General features: G+C 35.2%; 1 protein-coding gene across 9 annotated transcripts in view; it reads left to right on the top strand.

The window, feature by feature from the left end:
- The first annotated feature begins 273 nt into the window (after window positions 1–273).
- Window positions 274–16144, top strand: part of LOC125655848 (phospholipid-transporting ATPase ABCA3-like) — a 59208-nt gene continuing 43337 nt past the window's right edge. For 2 of the 9 annotated variants that reach the window (XM_056145459.1, XM_048886377.2), the window contains exon 1: window positions 299–426. The gene's annotated coding sequence lies outside the window, so the exon portion shown is untranslated. Of the gene's footprint in view, window positions 427–7500; window positions 7740–13063; window positions 13754–16144 lie in introns of those variants that run through there. The other 7 variants (XM_056145458.1, XM_056145457.1, XM_048886375.2 and 4 more) reach the window with 6 other exon arrangements.

Raw genomic sequence — 16144 nt, 5'->3', positions numbered from 1 at the left:
CGTGCGAACGAGATGATAAGTCATGCGAACGAGATAATATCTCGTTCGAACGACATCATATCTCGTTCGAGCGACATAATATTTTCCAACATAAGAAGGAAACAAAAAACAAAAAACATTTGCATGTCCTAAATATATCACCGTACATATACACCGAGTATATAAACTATCAGAAATATATGTAGTCGTATCAAACTGATAACATTCCGGGAAAAATACTTCCTAGTAACGATCAACGACCTATTACGAGTTCTGATTGTACACTAGAAATCGATGAATTCAAGGATAAGTCGGACATTCTGACACGGAAAGCACGAACTGCGCGTGGGGGTTGTTCGTCCGAAAAGCCCGCTTTTTGCAGGAAAGTGGTCCATTGTCGAAGAGAATTAGTGAATATTTTCACCACAAGGCATCTGAATATAGGAGGTAATTGAATTATCCATTGTTAGGCATGCATATTTTTATAACATCAAACATGCATAATTCCATGATGAGGTATGTATATTTCTAGACTAGTGACAATGATCGTAGAAATCTGAATATATCTTCTAACATTTAAAAAGATGGGTAAACAGTCGCTTGGGTTCGAATTTCTAACCTAAATGATACAATTGCCTGTGGGACATTTCAAATTGCCCGAATGTGTTGATTATGCAGCACTATGCACATTGTCACACGTTTTCCGAATACAACTGCTTCGACTTCAAAACTGGGCTATTGGTATTTTGCGAAACGGAACGGAGTCGATTGTGTGGTATATTGAGAACGTAGCCGGTTGTGGAGTATCTTGAGAACGGAGCCGGTTGTTGGATACCTTGAGGCATTCCCTCAAGCCACGACTGAAATGTACCCTAAGGAGAGGAGCGGACATTTCAGCCGTGGCTTGCGACGATGACCTTGCAGTGGAATCCACTTTGAAAAGAAAATGGTTGTAAAATGAAATCCCGGACTTTAAAGTTCTAGTTTTTATATAAAATTGTGTCCCCTCCTGTGGGATTTTCGTAGGCTTTGATATCTGTAGTTACTGTGAGCTAGATTTAATTTTTTGATATGCATTTATTATTGATACAGAATGCACATTTTCTGCGCTGGCTCCGGTTCGTTAAATACCCATATCCGTGTGGATTTAGCGGAACGGAACGAAACATATCGAAATGGAAGTGTTAATGCTGCAGACATAGTATGTTGTTATTGACTTATTCTTTTTATAATCATCGAAAATGAAGATCCGTAGTTTGGACAAAAAGAGGCAAAGAAGACTAGCAGCTGTATTTGTAGAGAAAAAATATCATTCATCAAATATCCAGCATAAAACTGATTTTTTAAATAACGCATCATGAAGTTGTTTACAAAACGCAAAACTTTATATAAACCAGTTCATGCATTTTTACTCTAGATTATCTTTAAAAGTAATAGAAAGAAAATGAAAACAATTTGGTGTCGTTCCGACATGTACCAATATCCGCGTGGATATCAATATTTAGCGAAACGGAACGGAACGAAGTTAATATATCAATCGTATATATACATTTTTGTACCTACCACGTATGTGTTTTCAATCTGTCACTGATATATCCATATGTATGAGAGAGAGAGAGAGAGAGAGAGAGAGAGAGAGAGAGAGAGAGAGAGAGAGAGAGAGAGAGAGAGTTCATATCGTATTCTAATAAAATATATATGAGTACATTTTCGAGATTCAAAATCTTTATTGCAGGTGCCCCTCCGTCCCCGCCCCCTAACTCCAACTAGTGTTACGTATTCCAAAACTGTCATTGTGGAAATATTTTCTTTTGTTTAATTGCTCGTAGTCTAGTTTTGGCAAGAATGTTTGATATTCAACAAAACAACTTACATTTATATTACACAATCATCTGGGGTCGTTTTTGTAAGTACGTGATTTGAATTACGCCAAAACGAAGGGATCGGTTAGAATGCTTAGGGGTTATTTCGAAATTCCTAAAACTAGTAAGCGACCAATGCAAATATTTGTTAACATGAATAAAGCTGATGCCCACAGATTCCAGCTTAATTGGTACGGTGCACTTTATTTAAATACCAACCACCCCTGACCTGAATAAAAAAGTACCCGGGGCACGTTACCACGGATGTACACTTACAGTAATATTTTCACAGAGAGAATAAATTATGATGAATTAAAACATAGTGAATGTGCTTTTGACATTATTATATAGGCATGTCGTAGTATCCTTTTTCAATGACAGTGAAGAATCTGACTAAATATTGACTAGGCCTAGATCTATGTCACTTAGGTATCGCAGTGTCCATGATGCCTCCTGTATCGAGATACAGTCAAAGTTTATTACAGTCAAAATATTGGTGTAAATTTATTATTAATATTTTAAGAATCATTTGACTTTGAATGGCGGAAAATAAAAGCAAACACTATGTATATTCAATACAAGGAAGAATTTATGCAAATATAATATCCGTTGACCAAATCAGTGGCCACGAGAAGCATTTTGGTATACAAAAGTATGTTTTAAACATTTCCTCATGAATATTAACGATGTGCGTATGGATCTTGATAAATAATAGTGCGACTATTCGAATGGCTGTGAATATCCCAGCAGAAATATAAGTAAAATGTTAATAAAAAATATTTATAAGGAGCTACATGAAGTATATATGGCGTTAAGCGGTGCAGTTTATAGCCTCGGGTATTTTTCTCAAATTTGAAATAAAGTGCACGTGGGCGCATCGGGCGTGGATCCTGAAGGGGCGTAAAGAGGATGTTGCACCGAAGCGGGAATTTTCCCTAATCGGAGCTCCGTGTCAGCACTCGTGACGTAGAACTGACCTTCATTCATATTTATACTCATTACGTATTTGTCATTTAAATACCTGAAGGATTCCCCAGTGCTAGGGACAAGCTTAATACATTTTATGTGTCAATACATTATACATGTAGTCTAAATATAATTTTTGAAATCGTGAAAATTAGATTATCTTTTTTTTTGTTTTTTAATGAAAGGTGATATCAGATACAATGCATACGGTTACATGTTACGAGTGTATCAAATATTTAATATTCTATACTATTGCAGTCCAAAAGCTCGTATACTCGTATGTATTATTTTCAACAACCAACAATTGGCAACCGTACATGACTCTGGTCTGGGAAGTTTAATACGCATTAATAAAGTTCAATATTATTCGAAGTACATGCACCTGTAAAAATTGATTAAGCATAGCAATTTGCTACTGGAATACATATAAACTGAAATTGTTTAGCGGTTATTTACCTTGTTTGGCCTTGAAGTATTTTCTTCCAAAGCTTTGCAAAGTTCAGAACGGTTTTTCGTAAAAGGCACCATGCCTTTGTCAACAACTTTCATTCAGAAAAACATACAAGTTCTCGTTAGCAGCCTTAAGTATTAAAACACAGGTATTGCATGTCGTATTCGACGTGTTTGTTGAGAGTCCTATTCACAAATTAAACAGTGTCCAGGTTTGAAACTTACTTCAGACTCGGCACATGATAATGAACAGAGATTTGACATAAAACATTTATATAAACTAGAAGCGTGTTTCAATTTAAAAAAATCTAGATGAACAAGAGATGTTTGTAAAACACATATGCCCCCCATGGTGCAAAATTGAAAAGGGTTATACACACATCATTTAATTGATAGTAGTGTAACGTGTTTGGGTCCGTAAATTTGGATAGATCAAGACAATGATAGATAAATGATTGTATATATAGAAAAATGACAATCAGAAATAATTACGAAAAATGATGTGAATAAGAACGAGTGAATATAATTATACAGATAAGTCTTAGGATTATCTATCCCTAATATAAGAGCAAACAAATCTAATTAGGCATATGGTCTGTGTCCGGGCAGGTATGTATCCTCGGGACAGGTATGTATCCTATACAAGTACGGGTCTCGGATCTATCTCCAGATCTGTCCTATACCCAGACAGAACTCTATGAGTACAATTATATCGAAATATAACAAACAGTTTTAATTCACTGTATAACACCCTAAAACCAGTATACTAGCCACCGTATACTAAACATAACCAGGGTTGAATTTATTCTCGCCTTACCGCTTCTGCTGCGATCTTACTCCTTCAAGCTCCGACAATGAACTGGCGAAATATCGCTCATCACCGCCTTATATACTGATGTGCACTCGAACTACCCTCGGACGCATTCATAGGAATGAGAGTACCAAACCCCCGTATGCGTAACCCGGACGGAGTTTACCCAAGATTGAGCGGAGATATAAATGTCTAGGTGTTGCGTGATTGGCTAATATCAAGAGTGAAATTATTTGGAATTGAAAGAAATATCATAGAGGTTCAAATTAATTGTCAGGATGAAAAATTATCGTACAAAATCGAGAAATGACCATGGTAGGGGTGTGCTTTAAATGAAGTGTGTAATTTACTGCAGATTGCTATGTGTTGTAAAAAAGTACAAATATGGCCTATAAAAGGCACGGGACCCTATATATTTTTTGTCATTTTTTATCAACACTTGGAATGAACATTGAAATGTTTACGGTCATTTATTTAAAATCGATATAGTTAATTAGTGAGAGGGCCAAAGGTTAACATTGAGGTCTATGGGAAATGAATTGGTACTCTTTTCCCCGTAATGCACAGCAATAAAGCCCGGTTTACGTAATAGCTATATACATCCCGAGCCCGACTTTTCCGAGCCCGACCGTTAATCATCACAGTAGTATCATCAATTCAAAATATTGAGCAGACAATATCTTCCTATGTCAAGAGTGAATTGATCATGTGACCTAAAAATCAATAGGGGTCATCTACTCGTTGTGCTGTACCAGTGTACGAAGTTTGGTGTCAATCAAGAAAATAATTCTTAAAATATAGGAGACAAAATATATTACTATGCCCAGTTCAACAATTGACTTTTGACCTCAAAATCAATATGGGTCTTCTCCTGAAGATGTACCAGTGTACTAAGTTTGATGTCTGTCAAGCAATAGGGTTATCAAGATATTGAGTGGACAGTATATTACTATGTCCTGTTTGACCTTTGACCATGTGACCTCAAAATTAATAGGAGTCATTTCCTCTTGAATATACACACCTGTACTAAGTTTGATGTCTGTCAAGCAAAGGGTTCTCAAGATATTGAACAGACAGTATATTTCTATGTCCAGTTTGACCCTTGACCTTTGACCATGTGATCTCAAAATCAATAGTGGTCATCTTCTCCTGAAGATGTATCAGTGTACCAAGATTGATGTCTTGATAAGAAAAGGGTTCTCAAGATACTGAGCAGACAGTATATTTCCATGTCTAGTTTGACCTTTGATCATATGACCTCAAAATCAACAGGGGTCATCTTCTCCTGAAGATGTACCAGTGTACCAAGTTTGATGTCTGTCAAGCAAAGGGTTCTTAAGATATTAAGCGGACAGTATATTCTAATGTCCTGTTTGACCCTTGACCTTTGACCATGTGACCTCAAAATTAATAGGGATCATCTTCTCCTGAAGTTGTACCAGTGTACCAAGTTTGCAATCGGATCACGCGCTCGTCTTTTTCCGTAACCGTTACGGAAATAGCCGAGTAGTTACGATTGCCAAGTTTGATGTCTTTCAAACAAAGGGTTCTCAAGATATTAAACGGAGAGTAACATAGACGTGCAACACCTTCTTTATATTCCATCGATGATTTTAAACATTTGTCAAATTATTACCATTATTTGGTTTCTTTGGGACTTTGAAATAGGTAATGCACCTTCAAATACATTTGCTAGTTGTTTATTTTTAGCTCACCTGAGCTAAAACGCGGTGGCCGAGGGGTTAGAGCGGTCGCCCCGCATGCGGAAGGCTCGGGGTTTGAATCCCGGCCGCGACACACCTAAGTCGTTAAAACAGGTAGTGACAGTATGTAAAACTTTGATCCCCTATTGTGGTCCCATCATACCCCCAGGGGTCACGATTTTAACCATCTTGAATTTCCACATGTCAAGAAGCTTTCATGTAAGTTTCAGCTCTTTGGGTCCATTGGTTCTTAAGATTTTTAAATGACCCCACTGTATTTTTGCATTTTTGTGATTATCTCTTCTTTGAATGGGGCATAGCCCTTCATTTGAACAAACTTGAAAGCCCTTTACCCAAGGGTGTTTTTTGTCAAGTTTGGTATTATATTAATTATCTGTGATATTAAGAATAGCTCTCCCGGGTCTGATTCTCTGAATAAATGGATAAAAGTAAATATTATATATATTTTTAATAAATTGTTGTATCGGGAGTGGGCTATATACATGAACTTGTGCTACAGACCTTTTGATGCTCTGTCAACGAAACAATGTTCAATTCAATAAGACTTCCACAGTTAATAATCTGAGTATATTGATAAGTTTATTCAACATTCTGAAAAAGCAACAGTACTTAAACGAAATTCTCATGCTTATTTATGAGAAGTATAATTGTAGCTATGATAAATTACTATATGCATTGCTAACATACCAAGTCTGCGTGCGGAATGTAAAGTATGGCGATGGAAACATTGAAAATCTTATATGGAATATCGCCAGATATGTTAAGAGATGTTGTTAAATTCAGACTAACATAATTTTATATATCTAATATTTTGTAAATTTCTGAAGTTCGTACATGCACATATGAGAGATATCTTTCAAATTCACAATTTGTAAAGTGTGTGTGAACTTTAAACAGTGTAATAATGGCACGTGTGTAACTCTATGTAGAAACACAGCTAGTATTATCTAAAGTTCCAAAATTTATTCAAGTCCAAATATCAACAAATTTTACAAACATGAATTTCGCAATGTCAGGTTTTTGGTATATCTCAATTTAACAAAGATCAAACTATAAAGGTTCATAAAGAAAAAGTTAAACTTAATTTCACAAAGAATTTAGGTAGAATCCTACTCATGCAAACTCACACATGTCTCAATTTTGACAGATCCGCCTACTTGCATTTAAATTGACCAATGAAATAAACTAAAGAAAGTTCCAAATTCAGGGGAAAGCTCAATGACATTAAGTTACGACAGTAAAATGAGTAAAAGATATATAAGCATAACCAAATTAAAGAAAATGCAATCCTCAGATCTTATCTTAAATTTGATAGATTGTAAAAACCAATTACCACTATGCATAGTGAAACAGGAAAGAGGTGTTAAAGTTAAAAATTGCGAACACGTGTGAAAATGCGCTCCCTGAGATCAAACATGAAGTAAAACAATAAATTTTCAAATGCTTAATCCAAAAATAAAGAAAATTCACAATTAGGAAATCAAAATTAATTATTTATCATTTATAAACCCTTTATCAAACACATACATGTATACATTGCAAGTATATATATATATATAAATGTAATGCGTTTTATATATATATATATATATATATATATATATATATATATATATATATATATATATATATATATATATATATAAAACGCATTACATTTATTCTAAAGTGTAGGAGATATTCTTTGTTTTCGACAAGGACAAAATCACAATATTCGATACGTTGTGGAGCGTAACGCCCTCTGATGAGAGATTGTAATGTACAGTAGGACAATATCGGGCAAACATCATTTATAACGAATCAATAGACCCCGGGGAATCTATCCGTTGGAGTCTGAACGCGGTATCGTCCTATAAGTTCCAGCCCGCCAAATAGCTGTGTCTATGATAATATTGTGCAACCATCGGATTACATCTCTCGGATGAATGCCGGGCGGATAGAAACAAGGTAAGCAGTGCCGCTGGTATTTATACGCGTATAGAGCTATAATCCAGGATTCCTCTGACTCTTACCCCTGCTATTATATTGTGGCATGTGCACCCTTGCTTTTATATTAAGACATGTGCACATGCCACAATATAAAAGTGGGGGTAAGAGTCAGAGGAATCTCGGATTAGCCAAGAACATAACGCGTGTATATTGTATCAGTTTCATTGTTAAAATTGTGTACGGCCCCTGAGGGCCTATGATTGGTGAATAAATACAACGATATCAAAGAAATGAAATAACCCGCATCTTTACAAGTAGGTGCGGTTTTCCTTTAACTCTGGGCGTCCGACTTTTTCTCAAATATTCACGATAATCATCCATATTTATTGATAGACGCTGGCGTGTACGAAGGCGGCGGTAATTTATTCAACAATCCCTGTATGCAGAATTCAGGCATAGAGTAAAATACGGGATAGCCTGAGAGATGCGTGCGTGTATACTGGATGATAATCGGATACAATCTAGAGTTTTTTTTAAGATAACGATTTGGGACTCCTGGAAACACCAGAGGTGGGATTAGATGCCTTGTTTGATTAACTATCTTATTACATGTAGTGTATATCATGTTTATTATTTAAACTCTTTGTACTTGGTTCCAGGTGTCTATAACAATGGATTCGTTCTTTTACAAGCTCGAAAGGAAGGCTTTATTTATCTAAAGGTGTCAAATTGTGCCGCCAAATTTTTCTCCTTTACATGATATAGTTGCTTGTTGTTATCCGATGTACCGTAATCGGCCAAGGTTAGCCGAATGGGGGGGGGGGGGGGGGGGGGGGGGGGGGGGCTTTTAAAATGAAAAAAGGATATAGGTATTAATATAACTATATATTTACATTTCCAATGATTATGTCTTTAGATTTAAATGCTAGCCCTGTGAATGACATAGATTGATTGATTGTATATTATATTATTTAACGTCCGTCTCGATAATTTTGTCACTCGTATGGAAACAGGGCTGCTAAATTTAGGCCTACGTACGTTCGGCGTTTAGGGCCTTTGAGCAGGGATTGGTTGGATATTGTTTAACAACCCGCTCGAAAATATTTCACTCATATAGAGACGCTGCCGGTGAAGGGCTGTAAAATTTAGGCCTATGGCAGTATGCTCGGCGCTTATGACCTTTGAGCAGGGAGGTGCCACACCTGCTGTGACAATGGCTTTGGTTTTTACAGTCTCGTCCGAAGGACCGCCCCATTTAGTCACCTCTTATGATAAGCAAGGGATACTGAGGACCTATTCTAACCCGGGTCCCCACGGGATCTTTGAGCAGGGATGGATTTTTATCGTGCCATACTTGCTGTGATACGGGGCCTCGGTTTTTGCGGTCTCATCCAAAGGACAGCCCCATTAAGTCGCCTCTTCCGACAAGCAAGAGGTACTGAGGACATATTCTAACCCGAATCCATAGCAGTGGCGGATTTAAAGGGGGCAGCAGCCGGCGCCCCCCCCCCCCCTAAAATTTTCAAATTTAAGGTAAATCGTGGTATCTTGTTTAGAAAAATGTATTAAACGATATAAGAAGCAATAACTTCTTCCACTCCCGGAGAATTAAATGACAGAATCTTTTGATTTCTTGAATTACTTTGATAGGATAACTTAATTATTTCCAAAAAACCCTAATATTTGCGTCATTTTATTAATTTCACCTTATAAAAAAGGATAGAAAATAGTACAAATGACTAAATAGGAGACATATTTCAAGCCCTGTAAAATCCAGGAGCTTCCGGGGGCTGGGTCCCCACCAGGGCTTCGCCCTGGATCCATCGGGGGCCTAAAGGCGGGCCCAGACCCCCTGCCTCATAAAAGTGGCGCCCCCGTAACCGCAATTCCTGGATCCGCCCCTGCATATAGTATGACTATATTCTCTGACAGAAATGAAAATATAATGTAAATATGTCAGAGAAATAAATGTTAATTTTTGAGGCACATGAGTTATGAACAACATCACACCGGCATGCTTTTCGTATAACGCTAGTTTACATTTGCTGGCGTAAAGTAACACAGTTCAAACCTTCATATGCATGAAAGACTTTCACCAGATATAGGCCAAATGACGTCATGCGTCATCCTGATATGGCTCTAAATTCGCTCTTGAGGATACAATTGGGGACAAATTAGGAAATATTTAGACGTGATTTTTTCCTGATTTTTTTTATTTGCATATCAAGTTTAGATTCTAAATAAGTTATAAAATGTCAAAAATAGATAATAAATTCACAAATAGATATTTTATGAACGATTGAAATTTGTGTCACGTAACGATGACGGACATATAACGTAACATGACAGACAAATAACGTAACATGACAGACATATACCGTAACATATGACAGACATATACCGTAACATGACAGACACATACCGTAACATATGACAGACATATACCGTAACATGAAATTCATATACTGTAAAATGACAGACGTATAGTGTAACATGACAGACCACTACCATACCATAATAAACACAAACATACAAATCCTGTAACGCAGGTCCAATAAAGACATGTCATGTCTAATGTAACTTAACAGACACCCCGATATCTATACTATCTACAATGTATAGATCTACATTGTGGTGTCCGAACCTGCATCTCTGATTAAGGTCACTGTGTTCTTCATATCTGACAAATTTGTAACAGTTCCATATACAAATTTCTCTCGGATGTATGATGTTTGCCATGCAAGATCTATACCCTTATGATTTTTTACTTAATATATTCTGCAAATAAAAACAAAGAAGAATGATCTGATATGTTATCTAGGTTTTTTTTTTTCAAATGTGGTATGTAAGTTGTTATCAGACTTCGTACCTGGGTTTTGGTCATACAAAAAGAGATTCGTTCTGATCAAATGTGGAAGTTTGGTTTCCGTCGAGTGCCTCAGGTAGAGATATCTGGTTTATTGTCAGTCATAGTACCCCTTCCTTCATATGGTGTGGGACCTGGGTTTTTATCATGCAAAGTACCTTGGATTTTGTCAGACATGGAATTTGGGTTTTCATCAGACAGGATACCAGATAAACTTTTTGTTAAAATATTTTCATCCAGCTCACTCACATTAAAGAGCTTCTCAAATACAGTTTGGTTAGATATTGTTGCTGGGATCTTGTCGGATACTACAGTAGCTGAGTTTGTTTTCAGGCATAGTACCCGGGCTTTCACAAGGTATGGGGGCCTTGGTTTCCATCATGCATGGTACCTTGGTTTTTGTTAGACATGATACTTCCGTTTTTGGTCATCATTCCAACTCTCTCTGTATTTTCTCATTCTCTCAGCATGATTAATTTTTAAGTTCACTTTCGGATGTGTGTGGCCTGTCATGTTTCGTATTGTTGTAAGGTAACATGTTCTGTACATAAAATTAAATATTTTCTTGATCTCTACAAATTCTTATTCATTCATCTGGTTTCCATGTAAATGTAATTCAATATGAAATTCTAAAAAATCTTCATTTTTTTTTTTATCATGATTACATTAAATACAAGCTTCATGGAATAATAATACATATATGGCCATGGACATCTTCCAAAATGTTGCAGTTCCTATATAATTGCAATTACATATATCAAATCACAGGTTTTTTAGGTCACCTGAGTAAACTCAGGTGACCTATTGCAATTGGTTTTCGTCCGTCGTCGTCCGTCGTGCGTTAACAATTGAACATTTTAAACTTCTTCTTAATAACTACCAGTCCAATTCTTTTCAAATTTGGTATGAAGCATCATTGGGACAAGGGGGACATAAATTGTATATTTCAGGACTCCAACACCCCTGGGGCCCTAGGGGCAGGGCAAAAACTGTCCAAAATTGGGGCCAAAATGGTCAGTTATTAAATGTGTGAACAATAGACATTTTTAACTTCTTCTTGATAAATATCATTCCAATTCTTTTCAAATTTGGTATAAAACATTTTTAGAACAAAGGGAACATAAATTGTAAATTTCAGGATTCCTGCACCCATGGGGCCTTAGGGGCAGGGCAAAAACTGCCCCAAAATGACAAACTTTCAAAAATCTTCTTCTCAAGAACCACACATATGTAAGAAAAACTAAATGCATAGTGATGTAGAGCAGGAAGGCCTCTACCAAAATTGTAAATTTCATGATCCCCCGGATAGGGGTTCTGATCCCAGGGCGGGTCCAAACTTGTTATATAGAGTTTATGTGTAAAACACTTAAATAACATTTCCTTTAGTGTTTTTGATACTAAATTGAAACTAAATGGATAGAGCAGGTAGTCTTTTACCAAAATTGTAAATTTGATTTTCCCCAGAGTAAGGGTTTTGACCCCAGGGTGAGGCCAAACTTAGTATATAGTATTTATGTGTAAGTTTGCTGATACTGTATAAAATCTAAATGCATACTTAGGAATAGCAGAAAAGGATTTACAAAAAATGTTGAATTTCACAACCCAGGATTATGACTTTAAGATGAGTCCAAATTAGTCATATATTTTGATGGTTTAATTTAATCCACCCATTATTTAATGCCTTTCATCAGTGTATGCTCTTTTGAGGGCAGTGAAGTTTTAAGAACACATCTTGTTTTATACTGTTGCTGAACATTAAAGTTTAGCTTAGATATTCAGAACAGGATTTTTTTTTTCTAGATTTCATAGCCCATGGAAGTAGTGATACTTTTTCACTAGTATTCAGGTGACCGATAAGGCCTGTAGGCCTCTTGTTTTAAAGATATATGCAAAACTTTGATCTCCTACTGTGGTTCAATCCTACCCCGGGGGCATGATTATAACAAACTTGAATCTGCACTATGTAAGGAAGCTTTCATGTCAATATAAGCTTTTCTGGCTCCGTAGTTCTTGAGAAGAAGATTTTAAAATATTTTTCCGATATATTTGTATGCAAATATTTGATCCCCTATTGTGGCCCCCACCCTACCTGTTTGGTCAGTCTTTTTCATGTTTGTCAGCTGCTTTTATAAACCTTACTATTCAAATTAAATTTCTTATGTTCATGCACAATATTAAACTAGATAAATTAGAATTTGACAAGACCTATCAATATAAAATTCTCTATAGAATTAAATGATTTGACGTAAAAAAAAATCTACGCTAAATTATAACATGCCCAGATGTTTCTAACTCTTGAATTAACAAAAGAAAATAATTGTATAGTTCTAGTTTGTGTAAAACTAACAAAAAAAAAAAAAAAAAAAAAAAAAAAACAACAAAAAAACAAACAAACAAACAAAAACCAAAAACCAAAAAAAAAACAACAACAAAAAAACCAAAAAAAAAAAACAAAAACAAAAACAAAAAAAACCCCAACAACAAACAAACAACACTGTGATATGATGCTTTAATATCTTCAATATAGATCTATACACTTATTTGTTAAATTAATTAAACTTTTTAAAATCTGAATGCAACATGCGGCTTTGAAATTCACGTAACATGAACAGACGTCGTCATGTCTGTCACCGTTACGATAATTCACATGCAATGTCTATCAGTCCTTGTGTTATTTAGATAATTCACATGCAATGTCTGTAAGTCCTTGTGTTATTTAGATAATTCACATGCAATGTCTGTCAGTCCTTGTGTTATTTACATAATTATGCAATCTAGTAAACTTATTCTGTAAGGAAAACAAGTGAACAGAATCATACATTTATAAAAATTCCAAGTTAATCCTTTCGTTTTTCATATTAATGTGATATTTGTGCCAAACTTGGTATTATATAGCTTGTATTATTGGTCTGCACGTAACTTAACAGATGAACGTCACACATGAACAGACAGTCATTCACGGCTGTTCGGGTTCTATCTGGAGTGCTAACAGTCGGAAGGTAAATACGGATGCAGATAACACTGGGAAAAGATTAAATTATTAACCTCCAGATCACATTTAGACGCACTTAGTATTGAGATCAACTCTATAAATAGCACATAACGTCCAGTTCATTTGACAGTGTCTGTCAAATGAACAGGGCGATATGTGCTATTCCGAAGATTTGTAAGTATTTCAGCCTACATGACTTTTGGGGGGATTAATGATCATATTTTTGATAAAGTTTTAATTTTTCAATCGGTAGACTAGAAAGAAAAGAGAATTAGCGTAAACAGTGTCTCTTTATATAACAATGTCCCCGATGTGTTGTGGCTGACAGACGTTACGTTCAAAACATGAGGAGAAATAAACATCAATTTCTATTTAATTTGAGACATTTTGAGCATGAACACACTATAGTACGTAAATGTTATCCTTCCAAAACAGTTATAAATTAAGATATATCGTGTGCGTGGAATTAATTCAATTTACTTGTGTATCATTTTGACGTGGTTGAAAATGTCCTCCAACACATACGTAAATCTAATTAAAATTATCAACTTCATTAAAAAAATAATAATAATAAAATGATCAAGAATTCTGCTAATTTTATCTATATTATATATTTGCGATACATGTTCCGATATAAAACATGTTTTATTTTAATTTGTTTAATATTTTACATTCTATTCCTCCTATTAAAATCTTAGGTCAATATGTGCTCAAGAGCGAATTTAGAGCCATATTGTTGTAGGCCTAAAGAATCATTTTTATTGCGTGTCAATTTTCTATACTATAGTTAGAGCTATTGATGTTAATATTTCAGTTTGTACAGGTAAGATGTTTAAATATTTCATATTCTGTGGATGCCTCTCTTGCCTTCTTATTAAAAGAGGAATAACTCTAATGCTTGCCAAACTAAGGTTTTCGCCTCTTGGGTCATTTCTATTTGTATTGCGAAAATTTAATTAATTTGAAAATTCTCAATATGGCGTCGTTGGGCACAAGGAAAATGAAATATGAAATATGAGAGAAAAATACTCTCTTATAAGTGGCCATGAAATATTTACCGCTTATTTTGCAACCTTGGCCTCGGACGGAATTACCTTATATTTCTTGGTTGTTCGTAGGAGAAGTAATATTTAGAGTATCCTTGAACGAGTGTATCTTCCGATACCAGTCGAGGGGGCGGAGCCCCCGAGACTGGTATCGGAAGATGCACGAGTTCAAGGTTACTCTAAATGTTTTGTATCATTGCGCTCAGAAATTATTGCTTCATCCTTAATTATATAACTGTACTCTTAACAAGGAACTGAATTTAGCACAAGAACGCAATTTGGTGCAATTTGATTAATTAATGTGGGTGAGAGAAATGTAAATTCCTTTCGAGTCGCAAGTTAATTGCTGGTTTAGATAGATATCTAGGTAAAGCTTTATTTTTAGTTGGTAAGTAATTCATACAAGATGGAAAAAACATGAGCTCTGTGCCGATCTTTTGACAGACGGATCTATAGTGATAAATATACATGTAGCTATTAAATGTAGAACAAACAGTACGAATAAGACGCGTGCATAACAGTTTCAGGTGTCTGTAACTTAAATTTTTATTTTTCCATTTTTAATTATGTTGAAGTTTTACAATACTTAGTTAAGGTATATCTAATGGTCAGCAAAAGTTAATGCCAGTTGTTGAGTTACGAGAGAGATGCAACACTCGTAATTCTTTGTTATGTAATCAAGGCTGAGTCCCAGACACCACAGATTCATTGATAAGTAATACGTACATTTAGTTGGGATAATGATTGTATGCTACATCTAACACAGTTTCCCTATAAATCATAATTTCACTTGTAGGTGCATACATATAATTGAGATTATTGGAAAATGTACAAAACAGTTTACAACAAACAAACCAAAACATCTTCAATCCAGTCCAATTTCTTAAATATAATGACCACAGATGATACCTGAACACCTTTATCCACTTCAAAGCTGTATAAGGTTTTTTAACTGATTAAAAATTGTTTACTTTCTGATGTTTGTTTTTTGTAAAATTCATTGCAAAGTGTTGAAGCTTCAAATTTGAAAGATATCTTGTCATATGTGCATGTACGAACTTCAGAAATTTCCAAAAGATTAAATATCTAAAATTATGTTAGTCTGAATTTAACGTCTCCTAACATATCTGGCGATATTCCATATAAGATTTTCAATGTTTCCATCGCCATACTTCACATTCCGCACGCAGACTTGGTATGTTAGCAATGCATATAGTAATTCATCATAGCTACAATTATACTTCTCATAAATAAGCATTAGAATTACAGTTATGTACTGTTGCTTTTTTCAGAATGTTGAATAAACTTGTCAATATACTCAGATCATTAAACGTGGAAGTCTTATCGAATTGAACATTTTTTATTGACAAAGCATCAAAAGATCTGTAGCACAAGTTCATGTATATAGCCCTTTCCCGATACAACAATCATATATATATATATATATATATATATATATATATATATATATAAATATATATATATAAATATATATAAACTACTAACTCGAGCCAAGCAG

The sequence above is a fragment of the Ostrea edulis genome, chromosome 7 (genome assembly GCF_947568905.1).
Source record: "Ostrea edulis chromosome 7, xbOstEdul1.1, whole genome shotgun sequence".
Lineage (NCBI taxonomy): Eukaryota > Metazoa > Mollusca > Bivalvia > Ostreida > Ostreidae > Ostrea > Ostrea edulis.
Note: the sequence above shows the minus strand (reverse complement) of the source record. Positions and strands in the feature narration are given on the sequence as shown.